This window comes from Neopsephotus bourkii, unplaced genomic scaffold, assembly GCF_033783945.1.
Source record: "Neopsephotus bourkii isolate Nb327-2 ecotype Australia unplaced genomic scaffold, CSIRO-AGI_Nbou_v1 NB_1638, whole genome shotgun sequence".
NCBI classification, from domain to species: Eukaryota; Metazoa; Chordata; class Aves; order Psittaciformes; family Psittacidae; genus Neopsephotus; species Neopsephotus bourkii.
In genome coordinates this window covers 9,235,056-9,253,160 of record NW_026902113.1, presented here as the reverse complement: position 1 = coordinate 9,253,160, position 18,105 = coordinate 9,235,056, and the positions used below count along the sequence as shown (strand labels likewise).

General features: G+C 38.7%; 1 protein-coding gene across 3 annotated transcripts in view; it reads right to left on the bottom strand.

Annotated features, from left to right (window-relative positions):
* WASF3 (WASP family member 3) overlaps nucleotides 1–18,105 on the bottom strand; it is a 69,033-nt gene that overhangs the window by 28,773 nt on the left and 22,155 nt on the right. For 2 of the 3 annotated variants that reach the window (XM_061374603.1, XM_061374605.1), the window contains exon 2: nucleotides 17,111–17,209. The gene's annotated coding sequence lies outside the window, so the exon portion shown is untranslated. Of the gene's footprint in view, nucleotides 1–11,904; nucleotides 12,023–17,110; nucleotides 17,210–18,105 lie in introns of those variants that run through there. The other variant, XM_061374604.1, reaches the window with a different exon arrangement.

Below are 18,105 nucleotides of genomic sequence, written 5' to 3'. Positions count from 1 at the left end.
TCAAAGCACCACAAAAGGCACAATGGCACAGAAAACACTATCCTGCAGAAAGGAGCTTTGAGAGCAAAGATGACCTTCGTCAGTGCACCCAACTTTTTCCCCACCACCTCACACGATGCACTGGGGTTAGTCGGAAGCTGGCTGCACGCTGCCTAGCTAATTGCCTGCTACCTCTTGAGAACACCTACCACTTCAGCAGGAACACTAACTTAAGTCTGTTGTCCTTCCTCATGTTCTTTCTTGCCTATAAAAGCCAATTTGAAGAAAACATAGAACTACGGTTTGAGTTTCTCATTTTCTCATCAATTCATTATGAAATGATCCAATGTGTTCCAAAGCTAGCAAGGGAGAGATAGACCAAGACATCTCATTTCCTGAAAGAACAGGTTAAAACACAACAGTGCTGAGGGCAGGGAAAAAGCAACTGTCATTTTTGAATGCATTATTTAAATTAGCCTCATTTCAGCACAAAGTTTAATTCCAAAAGGTAAACTGAGCACTGATGAGTAAATATATGCAACAGATTAAGCAATGCATTAACTGCTCCTGATCAGAGGAAGAAAAAAAAAACCAAACCAAAAACAGGCCTACAATTTCAAGTTTGTTGTAATTTAAAACCTTGAACTATCCGAATCAAACACTAACAGACCTATTCAGCTACTACCCCATTCGTAAGTAAAAAAAGCTCTTTACTATGTGTTCGTGCCATTAACGCACAGCCACCCTTCTATTCACTACACACAACAATTAGATGAACTTAAACCTTTCTTAAAGAAAATTCATGAGAAGTTACATGTATTTTTATCATTTCATTCATTCTCATGAATCCAGCAAAATGGGAGCAGGAGTCAAAGGGGAAAGAAACACTAAGAGGGCGAGATGTCATCACTTAACACCTCACTAAATTGTAGAATCATTGAATAGTTAGGGTTGGAAAGGACCTTAAGATCAACTAGTTCCAAACCCCTGACATGGGCAGGGACACCTCACTAAACCATATCACCCAAGACTTCGTCCAACCTGGCCTTGAACACCGCCAGGGATGGAGCATTCACAACCTCCCTGGGCAGCCTATTCCAGTGCCTCACCACCCTTACAGGAAAGAATTTCCTCCTTATATCCAATCTAAACTTCCCCTGTTTAAGTTTTAACCTGTTATCCCTTGTCCTATCACTACAGTCCCTAATGAAGAGTCCCTCCCCAGCATCCCTATATGCCCCTTCAGATACTGGAAGGCTGCTGTGAGGTCTCCACGCAGCCTTCTCTTCTCCATGCTGAACAGCCCCAGCTTTCTCAGCCTATCTTCATACAGGAGGTGCTCCAGTCCCCTGATCATCCTCGTGGCCCTCCTCTGGACTTGTTCCAAGAGTTCCAAGTCCTTTTTATGTTGAGGACACCAGAACTGCAAGCGTGCCTCATTGGACACGGATCACACACAACATTTGGCTGGACTGAACTCTGATCAGAGCACAAATGGACACTGCTCAGACCCTGCAGAAATCAACAACCACAAAGCTAGCCCAACTCGATTTCCACACACATTCTGAAAGGACAGGACATTAGAAGTTTGAATTAACTTAGATCAGACCATTAAAAATTCACATTAGGCATGCTCCCTCAGTGTTCTCATCTCCCTTTTTCTTCCGTTTTTCCCCCATCATAACAAGCTGTGTAACTGCCTTTTGTTTTAAAATTAGAAGGCACTTATTCCAGTATTTAGTGCCGCAGAGGCAAGCAGGGTACAGAAAGAGATAACTGATGCATTTCTGCTTTTCTTTCCATAATTCCCCTGCCGTTGTGAGAGTATCTCTCCGTGTCAGCTCAGACCAGCCTCCTCTGGATAACAGCTGTTAAACTGCATGTAAGAAATTAGACATCGCCTTGGCAAGTCAGATTTGAAAAAACAACAAAAAAGTCAAGTAGAAAGCAGATGCAGAGTCACAAACATGAAAAAGGCAAACACAGTGTATGATCTTCCCTAACAACAGCGGAGCGTGGCTATTACAAGAGACAAGTTGGGTTTTCAAGTATTTGAGCAACTGGCAAAACCTCAAAGCACCAGCTGTTCCCCAAACCTGCATTTTGCTCTTTCACATCCCCAAAAAGGCACTGTAATTTACACTAGCACTAAAAATATGAACCCGAATTTCACGGTTAAGTTCTTTATATATTCACTAATACCACAAAACAAATGCCTCTATAGTTGTGAATATTTCCTTATTACATTTTCTCAAAGACATTGTTCAATCCTTTCTTGAAACTCTTAAGAGGCTTCTCATATCCTTTAGTAAAATATAACAAAGCTGACAATCTTTACCATGAAAAAGAGCTTTTCATACAACCAACCTAAATTCTCCCTGAACATACTCTATTATTTTCAGGGAGCTTTATCAGTTTTCATTGATGAATCTCACAGACCCAAACTACTGTAATTCTCCTTCTATGGAGAATTAAAAACAAGAGATGGACAGAATATGCAGCTTGTCATAAGAAATGCACCATGTGGGATTCCACCCAAAATTAAGCACTAAATTTGCATGATTATGTATGTGAGCTCCATGCCTGTATCCTCCTTGAGAGCTCAGCAGAAACAGAGAGCACCTAAATCACTGTATTTATTGGCAAATAGAAACAAGAATGATACCATGAGCTCAAATATGCAATGCACTCTGCTATGCAACCCATCAAAATTTAGGTGTTTGAATCCAAAACTGATATTCACCTCCTCAAAACCAGAGAAGTACTATCAGTTTCCTCACCTGTAGCCCCACAATCAAGTTACACTACTTCCTACTCGCACCCTCTCCATGCCTAGGGCATTTTGACTTTTTAGATACTTGCAGAGAGTTACATTTTTCCATACCTCATGTCCTAACACTCAGTTCAAAATTTCATCTCTGAATGGCACCCAATGTGGTAATACTGCACATTTTCCTATTCTAGAATTGTAACTACAGACAGTCTGTAAACACCCTGCCTTCAAAATGTAGGTATGTGCTAGACAGGAAGAGAAGGGAAAGCGGGAAGATGAAAGATCCCAAACACTGATTCAGAGACACTCTCCATCCCTATTTTTTTTCCAGGGAGTCAGTACAATCAGATTTCCCTGTCCTCCAAAGGACCCTCATTCTTCACTACAAGACACACAAAAAGACTACATGGTCCTTTAATACTAAATTTATTTATATGTTCACTAATATCACAAAACAAATGCCAATTCATTAGACAGCTTCAAAAGGCTGGATCTTTTTGGACATGTGGAAGGTTGGCTGGGGACAAGTAGGTCCATAAAATATATTTAGGTTGTAAATAAAGAAAACCAAACAGCAACCCAGCCCCTGTTGTCCCTTCTCATCATTTCTTAATGTCTTGATATCCTTCTCTCAAAGGAAGTAAAGGAATACACATGCCTTTAATGCACATCCTTTTCTGTTTTCTGTTTGTCCTAAATTGCAAAGATTCACAGACCTGATGCCTGTGAACCTTTCTTACTTATCTATCAATGTCATTTACTACTTTATCATTAATGACAAGTTAAAAACATGAACTGAAACTAGCATATATAACCTGGAAATCATTATTTTAAGTTCATGATTCATCTAATGTCGTTCATCTGTACTTTTTAAAGCTTGGGAGTTTTTAAACTGGCTTCGTTCAAACTCAATCAAAGTTCTGTATACTGCAAAAGAACATAAAATATTCAGCCATCAGTTATTGCATAACATTGCTCCAATGCCCCAGGATTATTTGATATTTCACAGAATCATAGAATTAGGGTTGGAAAGGACCTTAAGATCGTCAAGTTCCAACCCCCCTGATATGGGCAAGGACATGTCACACTAAACCATATCACCCAAGGCTCTCTCCAACCTGGCCTTGAACACTGCCAGGGATGAAGCATTCACAACCTCCCTGGGCAACCCATTCCAGTGCCTCACCACCCTCACAGTAAAGAACTTCCTCCTTATAGCAAATCTAAACTTCCCCTGTTTAAGTTTTAACCTGTTACCCCTTGTCTTGTCACTACAGTCCCTAATGAAGAGCCCCTCCCCTGCATCCCTATAGGCCCCCTTCAGATACTGGAAGGCTGCTATGAGGTCACCACACAGCCTTCTCTTCTCCAGGCTGAACAGCCCCAACTTTCTCAGCCTATCTTCATACGGGAGGTGCTCCAGTTTCCTGATCAACCTCGTGGCCCTCCTCTGGACTTGTTTCAACAGTTCCGTGTCCTTTTTATGTTGAGGACACCAGAACTGCACACAGTGCTCCAGGTGAGGTCTCACAAGAGCAGAGTAGAGGGGCAGGATCACCTCCTTTGACCTGCTGGTCACACTCCTTTTGATGCAGCCCAGGATGTGGTTGGCTTTCTGGGCTGCAAGTGCACACTGAAGCCGGCTCATGTTCATTTTCTCATCAAACAGCACCCCCAAGTCCTTCTCCGCAGGGCTGCTCTGAATCTCTTCTCTGCTCAACCTGTAGCTGTACCTGGGATTGCTCCGACCCAGGTGTAGGACCCTGCACTTGGCATGGTTAAACTTCATGAGGTTGGCATCAGCCCACCTCACAAGCGTGCCAAGGTGCCTCTCGATGGCCTTCCTTCCCTTCATCATATCAACCAAAAACTTATCAAAAAGCATCTAAACAGGACTAATTTTTAATCGCATTTTCTATTTATTCTCCTCCTATCAAGGATGCAATTCCTCTCTCAGCCACATTACTGTGGACCCAATATCAAAACAAAATGAAGCTTTACTAAACATCATAATTACATCTTAAACACTTCATTTCTATTAGCGCTATCCCAATCTATGGGACAGTGTGCAAATAGTTAATATACAAGTTTTTCATATTTCCCCTAGTTTTTAATGCGACTCTTTCCATTTTGTTATTGAGTTTGCTGAAGCAAGGACAGACATTTCTTAGAAGCATGCACAAAGTCCGACAAAACTCTATTCCTTAAGGATAACTAACAATCACAAACATTGTTTTCTTATCCGCAGCAAATCACATCTTTCAACAAGACAACACATGCAAAGTTAAATGCCTAGAAAACATCCACCTCACAGGAGTAGCTAAAATTTAATGTATAGCCAACTCTATCTATGTCATTTCCACTGACCTTCTTCCTGATTGTCAGAGCTACAGGAAAGCCATGATAGTCAAGGCTGGAATGAAACCAGGTTTTTAATTCTTAGCATCTGACCACCACATCCGATTTTCCTTTCCTATCTTACCAACTTAAGTATTAGCAACAACGAATTGGCACTGAAATCCCTAAAGCAATTATCTTTCCTTATTAGAGAGAGCTCTCATTTTATTGTCTGTTGCAATGAGCTATTTCTGGAGGTTCACCAACTTGGAGATTTTTTTCTATTTTTTTCTATTTGGCTGTGGTTTTGTCTATGCAGAGCTCTTCAGGGCAGATTTTATGGTCCAGTGATATTATGAAAGAAACCAAGACATAAAGCGATGACAAGAGAAAGGACAACAGGGGAGGGAATGGTGGTTGGTTTTCTTTATTTACAACCTCAATATGTTTTATGGACCTACGTGTCCCCAGCCAACCTCCACATCTTCAAAAGCTCCATAAGCACAGCAAGAATTTTGAGTGGGCAGTTACCTCTGCTAACACTGTGGGCCTTCAACACAGAAAGTTTACAGAATCTTGAAAAGTGAACATATTAATTCAGTAATTTCCTTTACAAAGTTAGGAGAGAAAAAAAGAAAATGGATCTCCATAGCATCGAACATTCGCAGTTGCCTTAAATTTAGCTCTCATCAGAAATTCACACTAGCATTAAGTCTAAACAAGCATATGCAAGATGATATTCATGAATGCGGGAAGGAAAAGTCCTGAGAAGGATTTAACCTGAAATTAAGTAGCTATTGTTTCCATGAAAGTGTGGACTGTAATATAAAAGAGGTTTTAAAATACTATCAGCAATTATGAAGTCAGAAACTTTATTCTCATTAAAGACTGCTGTATGATTTTTTTTGACCTTTGTTCTACAACCCCATTTTTGCAATACCTCTTGAAAGCGGTTCAAGAAGCAGTGCATCTGCCATGTTCTAATAGTGTTAAATGTCTCATTCCACTGAAGTACTTGTGGCTACAGTTCACCACTAATACACATGTCTCTATGAACATGACTGAGGGATCACTTTAAAGTTATTGCTTTTATCTTTTTCTTCCCAATAGAAATTAAATATTCTAAACCTACAATCCCAACAGTAACTCTTCATCACAATATTTTTCCCCACAGTTTCTAAGGAAATACGAACTTATCATTATGAAGCAGAGACACATCATGATAAATTTTCATCAGCTCCAAAATAAAGAGCATATACATGTCATCCAACTAAATGACTTCACCACTGTCAAAGGAAGAAATAGATATTTCTTGTTCTCTGCTAAGGAAGCAAGTGTCCAATCAGTAGCCCAACTGAGGTTACTGCATTGTTTCATCTCCATTTCCAGGGATACAACTACAGTTCTTTTCAGGCCCACCTAAAACATATCTATGGAACATATATATATATTTTCCCCCCTCTGTTGAGTTTTTTCATCATCCCAATTAAGAGATTTTGCAGTTTATATTCACAACATTTGGTCACACTGCCCAATACGCAAAAAACCTTGCCAGTCAAGTAGTTTAGCTATTTTTCCCCTCTGTCACTTAAAACTTCATACTTTCTAGAGATGCCTTACGATTTTTAGAAAAATACAGGAAAATATATACAAACTACGCTTGTCAAATGGAAGTATTTTTTAACACACTAATATTTAATTTCATCACAGAATTCCTTCAAAAGATAAATCTTCCCCAGAACACCAGTGAATAACCCTCAGCTAGTTGTAACCTCTCTTCTTTTTCTCTTCTTTTTCTCATACTTTTCTTCTGAAACCCAAGATCTTTGGTTGTATCACTTTCTTCTCATTCACCTTCTCAATTAGACTAACTTACTGCACTTCAGTCATAATAGTTTCAGTCTCTAAGCATCTCATTCTCAAAAGTAACCTTCTTGAATCTAATGTCAGATTCCCATTCCTTAAAATTCTTTTAATTGAAAACACAAAATAATGGAAGAAAACACTGTGGTTCAACTGAAGCTATTTGTTAAGCTTTAAAATGTGATGTCTTCCTGACTGACACTTTTTAATCTTCCTTGGTGCATTTAATGTTCCTGAGATATTTAAGAACAGATTTCCCACCTGAAATCTAACACAGGTTTAGAGATTGTACAATATAATAACTTGCTGTCCTGAATACAATCATCCTGCCAGCACTGGATCCACCCACCTTTTCTGATCATTCTCAAGTAGACCAGATGATCAGCTACAGGTGATCCAGGACACCTTCACACAGGACTAATTATCTCATTTCCAGCTCATAATCTCCTTTCTCTAACCAAAATTTTGTTCAATATGGCGAAACACTAGTCACACTTTCTCTCAAAAGAAATAGGGCTAAAGGGTACTAAAGCAATCCAACTGATTAAACTGTATGACATCCACATGTGGTATACTTGTCACTCTAGAAAAACAAGAACTACATGAAGAGCATGAACTGAAAAACTTGTGTAAAGAAGCTTTTACACAAATAAGTAAATTTAAATCTGGTTTAACAGAACAATATTACCTAACTCTGTGTTTAAGGGTAAAAGGTGACTAGTCACATCAACAGAGCACGCTGAATGGCGAAAAAAGTTGATTTGTTGATTTGTGTGGGTCCTAATTCACACTGACCACCATTAAATGTATTAATTGTTCTACATAAATCACATTTTCATTTTCCTCTCATATCCATGCGGATAATATAACCATGCACGCAGTGACGACAACTCAGTGTTGCTTTCTGCTGAATGAACAGAGGCTGGTTTAAAGTATCAACAAAAGATGCCGACACGTTAATCTTGTTCTTAGTGTGATGGCTGCTCATCCTGCTCATAGCCCCTTCCAGATGGCTCAGTGTGAAAAGGATGGCGGGATAGGGAAGGAGGAATATTCCATGCTGTTCTGAACATCTGTTCCACTGTGTTTATGCATTAAAAACAACAACAGAAACCTTACAGTCACTCTCTATTTTACTATTTGTATCCAACACTACTAGGCTAACACCAAGTACAGTGTAAATGTTACACATGTGCAAGGAAAAATATCTTTTCATGCGGTATAAGAGCATTTGTTCAGTTTTTGCTGTCATAGGAATGGACTTGTTTCAATAAGGAAGTGCTTATGCTGCACTGAGCTCACATTCTTCTTTCATATTACCTTTCTTGAAATCTGTATTATACTACAAGAATTTATTATCATCCTTTTCCTATTCAAGCAAACAGAACTGAGTTACCCTTTGTTTCTCTTTAGGTTTATTGTCTTTTCTATAAGGATACACACTATGCACTTGTTGCAGCTTGTTTAAATCCTATTTGAACACTTTTGAACAGCAACTCAAAATAGTTTCATTGTGCACATACAGAAACAGTGGTAGCTTTGGGTTTTTTTTAAGCAGAGTTGAAAATAAGAAATAAGAAGATAAATATCTTAAAGTATACAGTCTACTTCTCAGTTAACGTTTACCCTTTAAAAAACACCATCTTTTGAAAAGAACCAGTCAGCCAGAACAAGAAGGAACTTGATGCCGAGTTAAAAAAGAGGAAGAAGCAGCACTTTGTCCTATAGCACAGGAAAAAAAAAGACTTAGATCCATCATCCCCCCCCTTTTGTATTATCTTGACATGTGCAAACCATACGGCTGCTGAATTATTCAGCTCTTTCTACTTTGAATAACCAATGATCACACATATGAAAGTTTAGAAGTACTGAAACAGATTGGGAAAGTGGCATCCTGTAAAATCTGATTTTGCTTTAACCTTTAGGACCCAAACAGTAACATTCAGTCTGGAGCACAAACTGGATGTGGTCAAAAGGAGCAACATCACAAAGCAGCAGAGCACTGGTTATAATGCCTATCTAATCAGGCCAGGAACAGCCCTCTACTAGAAGTTCAAAGTGTTCCCAGGTGTTTTCAAGCTTGTCTCTTAATCAGGTACAAGCACAGAGCTGGTTGTGTAGACAGAGCCACACAGTTCTCTCTCCATGGACAAACTCAGCAGCCTAGACAGCTGACAAAACATCTACAGGCCATTCTTTTTAACAACCAGAAGTATTTCCATTACATAGTCAAGATGAATCTAGCCTTAGAGTAAATCCTGTTTCAAACATTTCCTGTGCACTTCTAAAACTAGTGATTCTCATCTATTTAGTACCTCTTATTTCTTTTCCTAGCCGTTTTATGCTACTTTAGACAATTTGGTGCTGGAACAACTTGCAACAAAATATTAGACATCTGCAACTATAAACAAGACTTTTCTTAATATTTAGACTACAATAATACACAAACAGATCCTGAAGACCATTCAGGGTGCACCTGTCCCAGCCTTCCTCCTTGATAAACAGTAGGTGTTACCAGCTGCAAATGCCTGGATTATTTTAAAGAAAGCCTAAGTTGCAGCTAGACCTTGCTGACTTACCCTGATCCCATTTAACAGAGCCTTACCAGATTTAAAGTGCTTGAAATAACCGTCTGGGTCACAGCCCATGTGACAAAGGCCCCGGGTAAGGCCTCAGGAGCCCACCTGCAGTGAGAACATGCTGTTTAGATCCTCAAATGACCTCAAACTAAACCAGTAGCAAACGTAGTCATTTGTTTCTCATAACTCAAATTAACCTGAAATCTGATGGAAAAGTACAAAAAAGGGATGAAGGGTCCACTTCATGTCCAACAGTATCCCTTTTGTGGCAATAACAGTGTTACCTACTTCCCCTGTCCAGTATTTACCATTAAAATCTTTTCAGAACAGCATTTTTTAGAAAGCAAAAAAAACCAAAAAAAAAACAAAAACCCTGTTCTTCAACTCTTTTCCCCACAGCAGTTGGTCTAAAATGTCACAAGAAGTGTTAAGTTTTCTCACAGTTCAGTTAATCCAGAACCTAAAATGTCAGAAAAGTGTTTTCTTACACTTTTCTATATCAAAAAATCCTCCAAAAATCATACATACACAAGTACAGTGTGTATACATAGATGATATATACACACACAGAGATATTTACGCATTTATCATACATGAGACTCTGCAATGATGGAAGAGAGCAGTAACAAAGGTCAAACAGAGAAAGAAAAAATACCTTGTACCAGGACAATTCAGCATTAGTTTTTGACTGCCTTGACTCCTAATGTGCCTCCTGCACTCCCAGTTCTCACCAGCCAGGAGATACTTTCTGACTGGGAATAAAACACAATGGTGATGCTTTATCAGGCTATCCTTAAAATACTTTGCTGTTGAACAGCTTCAGTGTCCACCTGAACAACCAAATTCTTGTAGACAGCAGCAGAAATTCTCTGGCATGCATCAGGAAACACAAAATAAATCCACATCCCTAAAATTCCTCAAGGTGGAGCTTCCCACCCACCATTTAAGCAATAAACTCGGGATTTCCCCAATCCTCCTGATTATGACACTCCTACCAACATTTCACTTCCCTTAGAAAGCTGTAAATGGCCTGTCTATGCAGGAGGGTGGGAGGACACACAGATTTAGTTTGGGTAGGTTTTAAGGAAAAACTGAACAAAACATTTTGTGTTTGGATCCAACAGCTGAGCCTATGTGAAGTGACATAAAAATTCCCAACTATTTTTACCCTGAGCCAAGCATGCCATCTGTTCCCATGAAGTCCATCTTCTGGCGACTACCATACTACAGCGTTAACACAAAGCACTGTGTGACTGAAGACTGGTGCATGAATCAAAACAGAGTGATAAAGTGTCAACACTCAAGACAAGAAAACCAACAACCCATCACCAACAAAAACCACAAAACACAAGCAGCCTTATTAAGGCTCAGGATTAATGCAGCCAGGTATCCTGCTGTTTTGTGTGTTGTGGTTATCTTGTTCTGGTGCCTGGGGAGGGCTGAATTGTCTGATTAGAGATTTTTCCCAGGGTAGGGATGCTTTTTCTATCTTTCCTACATGTTATCTGTCTATTGAGCAATAATGATGAGATTTCTCTCTACCAGGTAATCTTCCCTTCTCTTCCACATGGTTAACATCCTCAAGTTAATCACAGAAAGCACTCATGCTTGATGAACAAGAAATTAGCAATTTGTAATTTCATAGTTCATAAAGTAAAATAGATGACCACAGCAGAACACTCAGTTATCAGAAGCACAGGAGCTCCATATATCCTAATGACCAAATCACAAGCAAGCAACACTGGGTCCAACACGTATCAAGATGGATCATACTCTTTATCCTGGCCTTACCAATATTGAAGAAATCTTTAAAAATTGAGCTACATGGACAGGTATCCATTTATAATTTTCAGCAAGAACAGAATGCCAGGAGAAACAATTTCAGTAAAAAAATTAATCTGAATAGATTTGATGTATCTGTTATTAACATACAAAGTACATCAAGACTGAAAGCAGCTACATCCTCCCAGATGCAAAACATTATCTTCCCTTGATGTTTCTGGCTCATTTGTGACAGATCCTTCCTCTTACTACCATCCCAAATGCAGATGTTAAAGTTCTGCCCAGGACTAACTTCTTAGTAATTCAGTGCATAATCTTTATCTCATGTTTTTGTTTGGGTTCCCCCCCCTCCCTTTTTTTTTGGGGGGGGGGGGGAAGGAGAGGTAGGGAAGTGGTATATATAAAGCCTAAAATCAATGTCAGGCTTTAGTAAAAGTATCATGTTTCAATACAGCAATGTTGGTTTACCAAGCCTTACTTGCAGCATTGAAGATATTTCCTCATTACACATACAGTAACCCTCATTATAAGACAAATATGCTACTATAAAACCACAGTGAGTCTCAGACCAAATAGAGCAGTTAGTCTTACCTAAAAATCCCTTTTGCAAGACCTAAATGCTGAAAACTTATCTTCGATGAAATCTGGCATTGTATCACAGATCTCCTTGGAGCTAGCAGGGTAGAAGTGCTCCAGAAACAAGTTTCAAGTGAAAAAACCAGCATTCTTACCACATATCATCAATCACCAGAGAGAAACTTAAGAGAGTGTTTTTTCCACAGCTAAAATCATCAAATCATAGCTAAGATTATTGGGGATGCAGAGATTAAAAATTATTTAGTATCACCATTGGCAAAGTCTGCTTTCTTCCCACATTTCAAATCAGTGCATTTAAATATCCTTTGTGAAACCTTTTGCAAAGACAAGTCCTTCTGTCTTTCTTCAAGACACGTATGCATATGTATGTCTCAAAATGTAAATGTAGCTTTTTAAGAGCCTATGGTATTTTAGAACTTAACACTGAACATTTGGAAGTATCTTACTGATTTACAGCTATCTCTCTCTTTTAGTCAATGCCAACTGTAGGCGAGTTGAGAAGAAAAATAGTGTAAGAGTACTATACAGTATAATAAAAGCAGAACTGGACAAAATATGTGGAGTCCATGAGAAAGAGAGCAGCACCATCCATTGGAGGTTTTCTACTTGTGGCTCCCTGGGGATGTTCAAAGACTTCAAAAGGAATTAGGAAAACAGCGACTAAGCTTAAGAACTGCATTAGCAAGTTGTGTGGTACAACTGCAGCAGAGTCCTGCAGAGCAGAATAGTTGGTTCTGATGATCTTGTGTCTCTTAGACACATTTCTTTTTTTGGTAGGGAAACAGGCTTATTTGTTCTAAACTAGCACTTGCCTGGACTCACGGGCCATTAGATGACAAATACCATCAGATACGCTCCTGAAGAGCACCTTTTGGTTTTAGACTCATTGGAAAGGAAAAGAGTTCTTCTACTCCACAACTGGGGAATTTGTATCATAAATAACCTCCAGGATCCAAACCAAACATAGTAACATGCACTTGAAAATGCCTATTGTCTTAACATATTTTAATAATTCATTACATAAAGGTTGAAACATAGCTGTTGTATTTTGTTTTAATTTTGTCAGGACAAGGTGAAAGAAAAGAGGTAAATACTGGTTGAAAGAACCCAGTCATCTTAAGGCTGAAAACTTGTCATACAGTTTTTTAATTATGGCTCACTCCAAGGAGGGAATGCTATGCACAGAAGTCAGAGCTTTATCTTTCCTATCCTTCCCTATAAAGCAATCCAGCACCTGGGGAAGGATCTCATCTCCACATACCAAATTCCTGTCAATACAGGCAACTAAACCCCAGCAAGACAGGAACAGTCTGCCTAAATCTAACAAGGTTACAACTGCAAAGCAGCTTCAGAAAACCCGTTGCAGTGAGGTTATATATTACCTGTGTTACTACAATGTATGTACACCTAGACATTAAATTTACTCCCCAAACTTGAGAATGGCAAGCAGCAGCATTTCAGTTACACAGTTGAGAGGCACAAAGCTGCCTTATGATGCTGGCCAGCACAAGACCCATAGAAGGATTGGAAATTGGACCTAGATCACACCAACACTTAGCAACAAATGCTTCAACCACAAGATGAGTCATGCTTCCTTCTCAGAAGCAAAACTCAGTTATTGCCTTAGGATCCAGTCCACTTAAAGTTGTGCTTTTAAAGAGAGATGCAAGCCAGCCATTCCTTGATTTAATTAAATGGATTCCTTTCCCCATTCCCCATCTCAACATTCCTATTATAGCTGTTGCTCCTGGCTACTTCCAGGGCTGGAATCAGACTGGAAGTGAGAAGAAACTAAATCCAGAGGAAAGAAGTCAAAATAGTTTATGGACTTGCTGCCCTTATAGCTGAGGCCACTCAAGTGATGGTGAGAAGAGTCAATCTGCACAATGGAAAAAAAGTAACCAGTAATTCAATCTAACTTCTTCCCATTTCATACTGAAACAGAACAGAGGCATTCAAAAGACTAGTTATGTTTAGTTGCCTAGGTGAATAGCAAGCTAAAGCACAAGCAACTACCTAAAACATGGTAACTAAACCTGAAAGATTAGTAACTGCTTTCTGTAAGAAATGGCATCAATATTGTAATAGAAAGAACATTTAAGTCTTATCATGGAATGATAGAATACCCTGAGTTGGAAGGGACCCAGGAAGATCAAGTCCAACTCCTGACGCCACACAGGGCAGCTTAGAAGTTAAACCAGATACCTCAGTGTTATCCAAACACTTCTTCAACCCCTACCAGCTTAGGGCCACAACCACCTGCTTGCAAAGCTTGTTCTAGTGCTTGACCATCACTCTTGGCAAAGAGTATTTTCCTACTATCCAATCTGAACTTCCCTACTGCAGCTTTAAGTCAATCCTTCGTGTCCTGTCACTGGGGACACCAGAGAGACAAGATCAGCACGTCCCTTTTTGCTCCACCTCATGAGGAAGTTGTCGACAACGATGAGGTTACCCCTCAGTACTGTCTTCTCCAAGTTTAAACCTAGTATCCTCAGCTGCTCCTCGTAAGTCATTCCGTATGACTTAAGTCCATCTCACCGGCAGGAATAAACACCTATGCCACCAAAGAGATCAGAGCTAAAGCAATTTTCCTTCACCTTCTACTGCCACATTCCCCAAATCCCATAGGGGTCCCAGCAAACTCTGAGAAGTCCAGTGAAAATCTTACTGAAGAAAATATACATTTATTACATATTTATTCTTCAGGCTCACAGAAGCATGTGTCATGTCCAAAGGACCATATTACATGACCTCTCATGTATGTATTACAAATTGTGTTTATATTTGCTTCTTATCCATCTTTTTCATAAAAAGATGGCTTTGGTGAATGCTAACATGGTATACACTGATATTTGTGGTTTACAAAAAGAAAAAAATACACCTGTAAATATTTAAGATCAAATTACTTTATTTTTAAAAGTATAAAGTATGAAAGGATTTTTTATTATTATTATTATAAATATACAGCACTCTGAAAGAGAATGGTAGATAGAAGCTGTGCAAAGAACTGGTTTCTTTTTCTCACGAAGAAGTTACCAGTCTCATTAAAGATACTATCACATCTCAAGAAAGGAGCTGCTCTCAGGTGCTGGTAAATTGTGACAGTCCCTTTTCTCTTTTCCAAGAGGGTAAGATGGAATTAAGGAAAAACTTCTATGATTCTCAACTGTTAATAAAAAAAAGGGAATCTATATGTTTTGGATCTAAAAATTCTTGCAATTCATACAAATAAATGTTCTACTCTCTTTCCTCTCTTTTTCTGATTCTCAAAGAGTCATTTAAAGTTAGCTACAATTATGTGGATCTTCCTCCATACACCCCACCAAATTACATAACAAACCTGTCAATACTTACATTGCTCTTAACTACACTTAATAGTCAATGTAATCTACTGGGTCTACTAGCTGCATGTATGGGAAAAAAAGGTCAAGCCATTAGAGACTAATCTACACACAGTACAAGAAGCAATTGAACTACATGAGTTAAATTTAGAAACTGATTTAGTTAATCATAGTGCAGGCAACTAAGATTTAAACCTCATCTTCAAGCAGATCCCTATGCACTAACTGCATAATTCAGAATGGAAGTTATTATTATGCCAGCCAGAAAAAGTTCAGAGAAGAGGCCAGTGATTGCATTTATTTGCAGTATTGAAGTAGCACTGGATTTCCCACAGTCTCAGACAGTGATAATGAATATTTCTGAATGCATTCATATCACTATCTTGAAAACGTGCTAAAGCTCTCACAGCACAGATGCCAGTTTTACCGAATTAGTCCTCCTTGTGTATTAACATCAAATCCATTTTGCCAGGCTGCAATTTAAAAATGTAAAGTCCTTCAACTCCATGCAGTCAAGTCCAAAACATAACCTAGTTACGTTAGACATGTTATATTTATCAATCAATGGCTTGATTTAAAATGAAAATGCCTTACTGTGCATGCAAACCTTAAACACCAGACTATTAAACACAAGATACATTTCAATTAAACTCTACATGAAAGTTGTGCTTAACCTGTATAAAGAAACAGGCTAAAACTCCTTAGTTTTTCCTAACAAAGTGCAATCTCTTTCACAACATACATGTTGCTAAGCATCTTCAAGATCATCAAGCATATAATCAGAAGTCAAAATTAAAATAAGCAGACATGAATTTCAGCTGAAAAGAACAAAGCGTTCCAAAGGATCATAGCCAGGGTTATAGCCAGAGTCAGCTCCAGGACATCAGGAAAGTCAGTATGCTAAAGCACTTCTGCATACTTCAATTTTTTCAGAGACCTTGAAGCAAGGCTTGCTGCACTTTCTGCCAAAGGCAGCACTGTCGTGTGCAAGAAAGCAGGCTCTCCTGTGAGTAGCTAATACTACTTTTAACCTCCTCATCTTCTCAGAAGGAAGACCAACAAACCTTCTCTCCAGCTCCTTCCCTTGATCAAAAGGTTTCTCTTTCCCACTGCAGAAGCAGACAAGCTGCAGCCCCCTAAAAAAAAAAAAAACAAGTTATAATAATCAGCTTCACATATTCTAACAAAATTGTCTGCACTTCAACAGTGCACTTCATTAGCACTGCCCAGTGTGGCCCACATCTTATGTCACACAAGAAAGGAAGTGCTACACAGCTGCTTTCAGACTCTTCCACCAACACAACAGATATTCCTCATCTAAATGCCTGTGGTGTGCATGTCACAGCTGAGACTGATTGGGGGCTGGGGGATTTCTTCCCCCAAAACCCAGTTTAATATCAATAAATTTAAGTCTTCTATTATCCGGTGCACTTCGAGGCAAACAGTCAAACATTTAACCTCTGCAGATTTAGTTTAAATCTAAGATGACACATCAGCAAAGTACAGACTATACGGGTAAAAGTAATTAACAGACACAAATTCCAGCATCTATGAACAACCACTATTAAAGTAAATTTACTTCTGTTTTCTACACAATCAAATTAGTGTACAAGTGATTCTACCCTCCTAGGCTAGTGGTGCTTTTGACATTGAATTCAGGGCCTAACAGAGCATAGCTTCATCACCACAAAAATATAAACCTCCTTCTCAATGCTAACTCAAAACCTCCTGGACTGTTCCCATCACTGGTCTTCAGCTCAAAGACTTACCACTATTTTCAACGCTACTCAAGAGATGCACACAAATGCAAAGTAAGTGACAAGGCATGTTCAGTAAGTGCTCCTTGAACAACTTACCATTTAAAAAAGGGAGTAGGGAATATCCTCTCTGTATCCTCTCTTCTCTTTCAGAAAACAGCTGTTCTGTAACTTGCTAGCACATTCAGGTGGCTTTCTCTGCAAACAAAGGCAAATTTCAGCTTAGCTTTTCAATACTATAAAAAAGATATGCATTAAAGAATCAAGTGATCAGTCAAAAAAACCTTACTAAAATATACATGAGTAGAATCTAGACATACTTTTAAAGTTTTGAGCTAAGTATTATTTCATGTTACAACTCATTTTTTCAAGGTAAGAAAATAGCTTATGTTATTTTATCATCAATTCCCTTTTTTTTTAACTGGAAGTAACTGCAGAGAAGGTAACACTAACACACTTGGAGACTGTGGTGATGGCAAAATGTGAGATAATGGCCTTTGGAAAGCATAATAATACATCAGGTTTGAGTCCCTCTGCGATAATCCATGGTAGACTCCAAGTATTACTACATGTAAACACACTAAAACAAAACAAACATACAAAAAAAAAAAGGCAATGAGATGATCTTGCAAAACCTGAGATGTTTCCATGAAAATATTACAGATGCCAGCAGTGAGAGATTATGGATGAACATTTAGTCTAAATTTTTATAAATTAAGTTTTGTGGTTGAGACACAGATGCCCTTTCTCTGGAAGGGCTATACAAAGATGACTTCTAAACTACATCATTTGATCATAAGAGACTAATATTACAGTCATTTTAAAATGCTACTCCTATACATTCCTTGATGGAACTTCGTTAGACATTTTAAACAAAAACTTGCAAGAGAAATAACAAAAACTTCTCTATTTCAAGGACACATTTATAAAACAGTATTTATAGCAAAGTCAAAGCATGTAGAAGAGCAAGACACTGAAAGTCACCACACAGATTTTTCTAAAACAAAACATCAGTGCCCTAGATAACACCTCTTTTTCACATCACCACTCTAACTTTCCTTCATCCTCCCTCAAAATACCTGATCTTTAACATT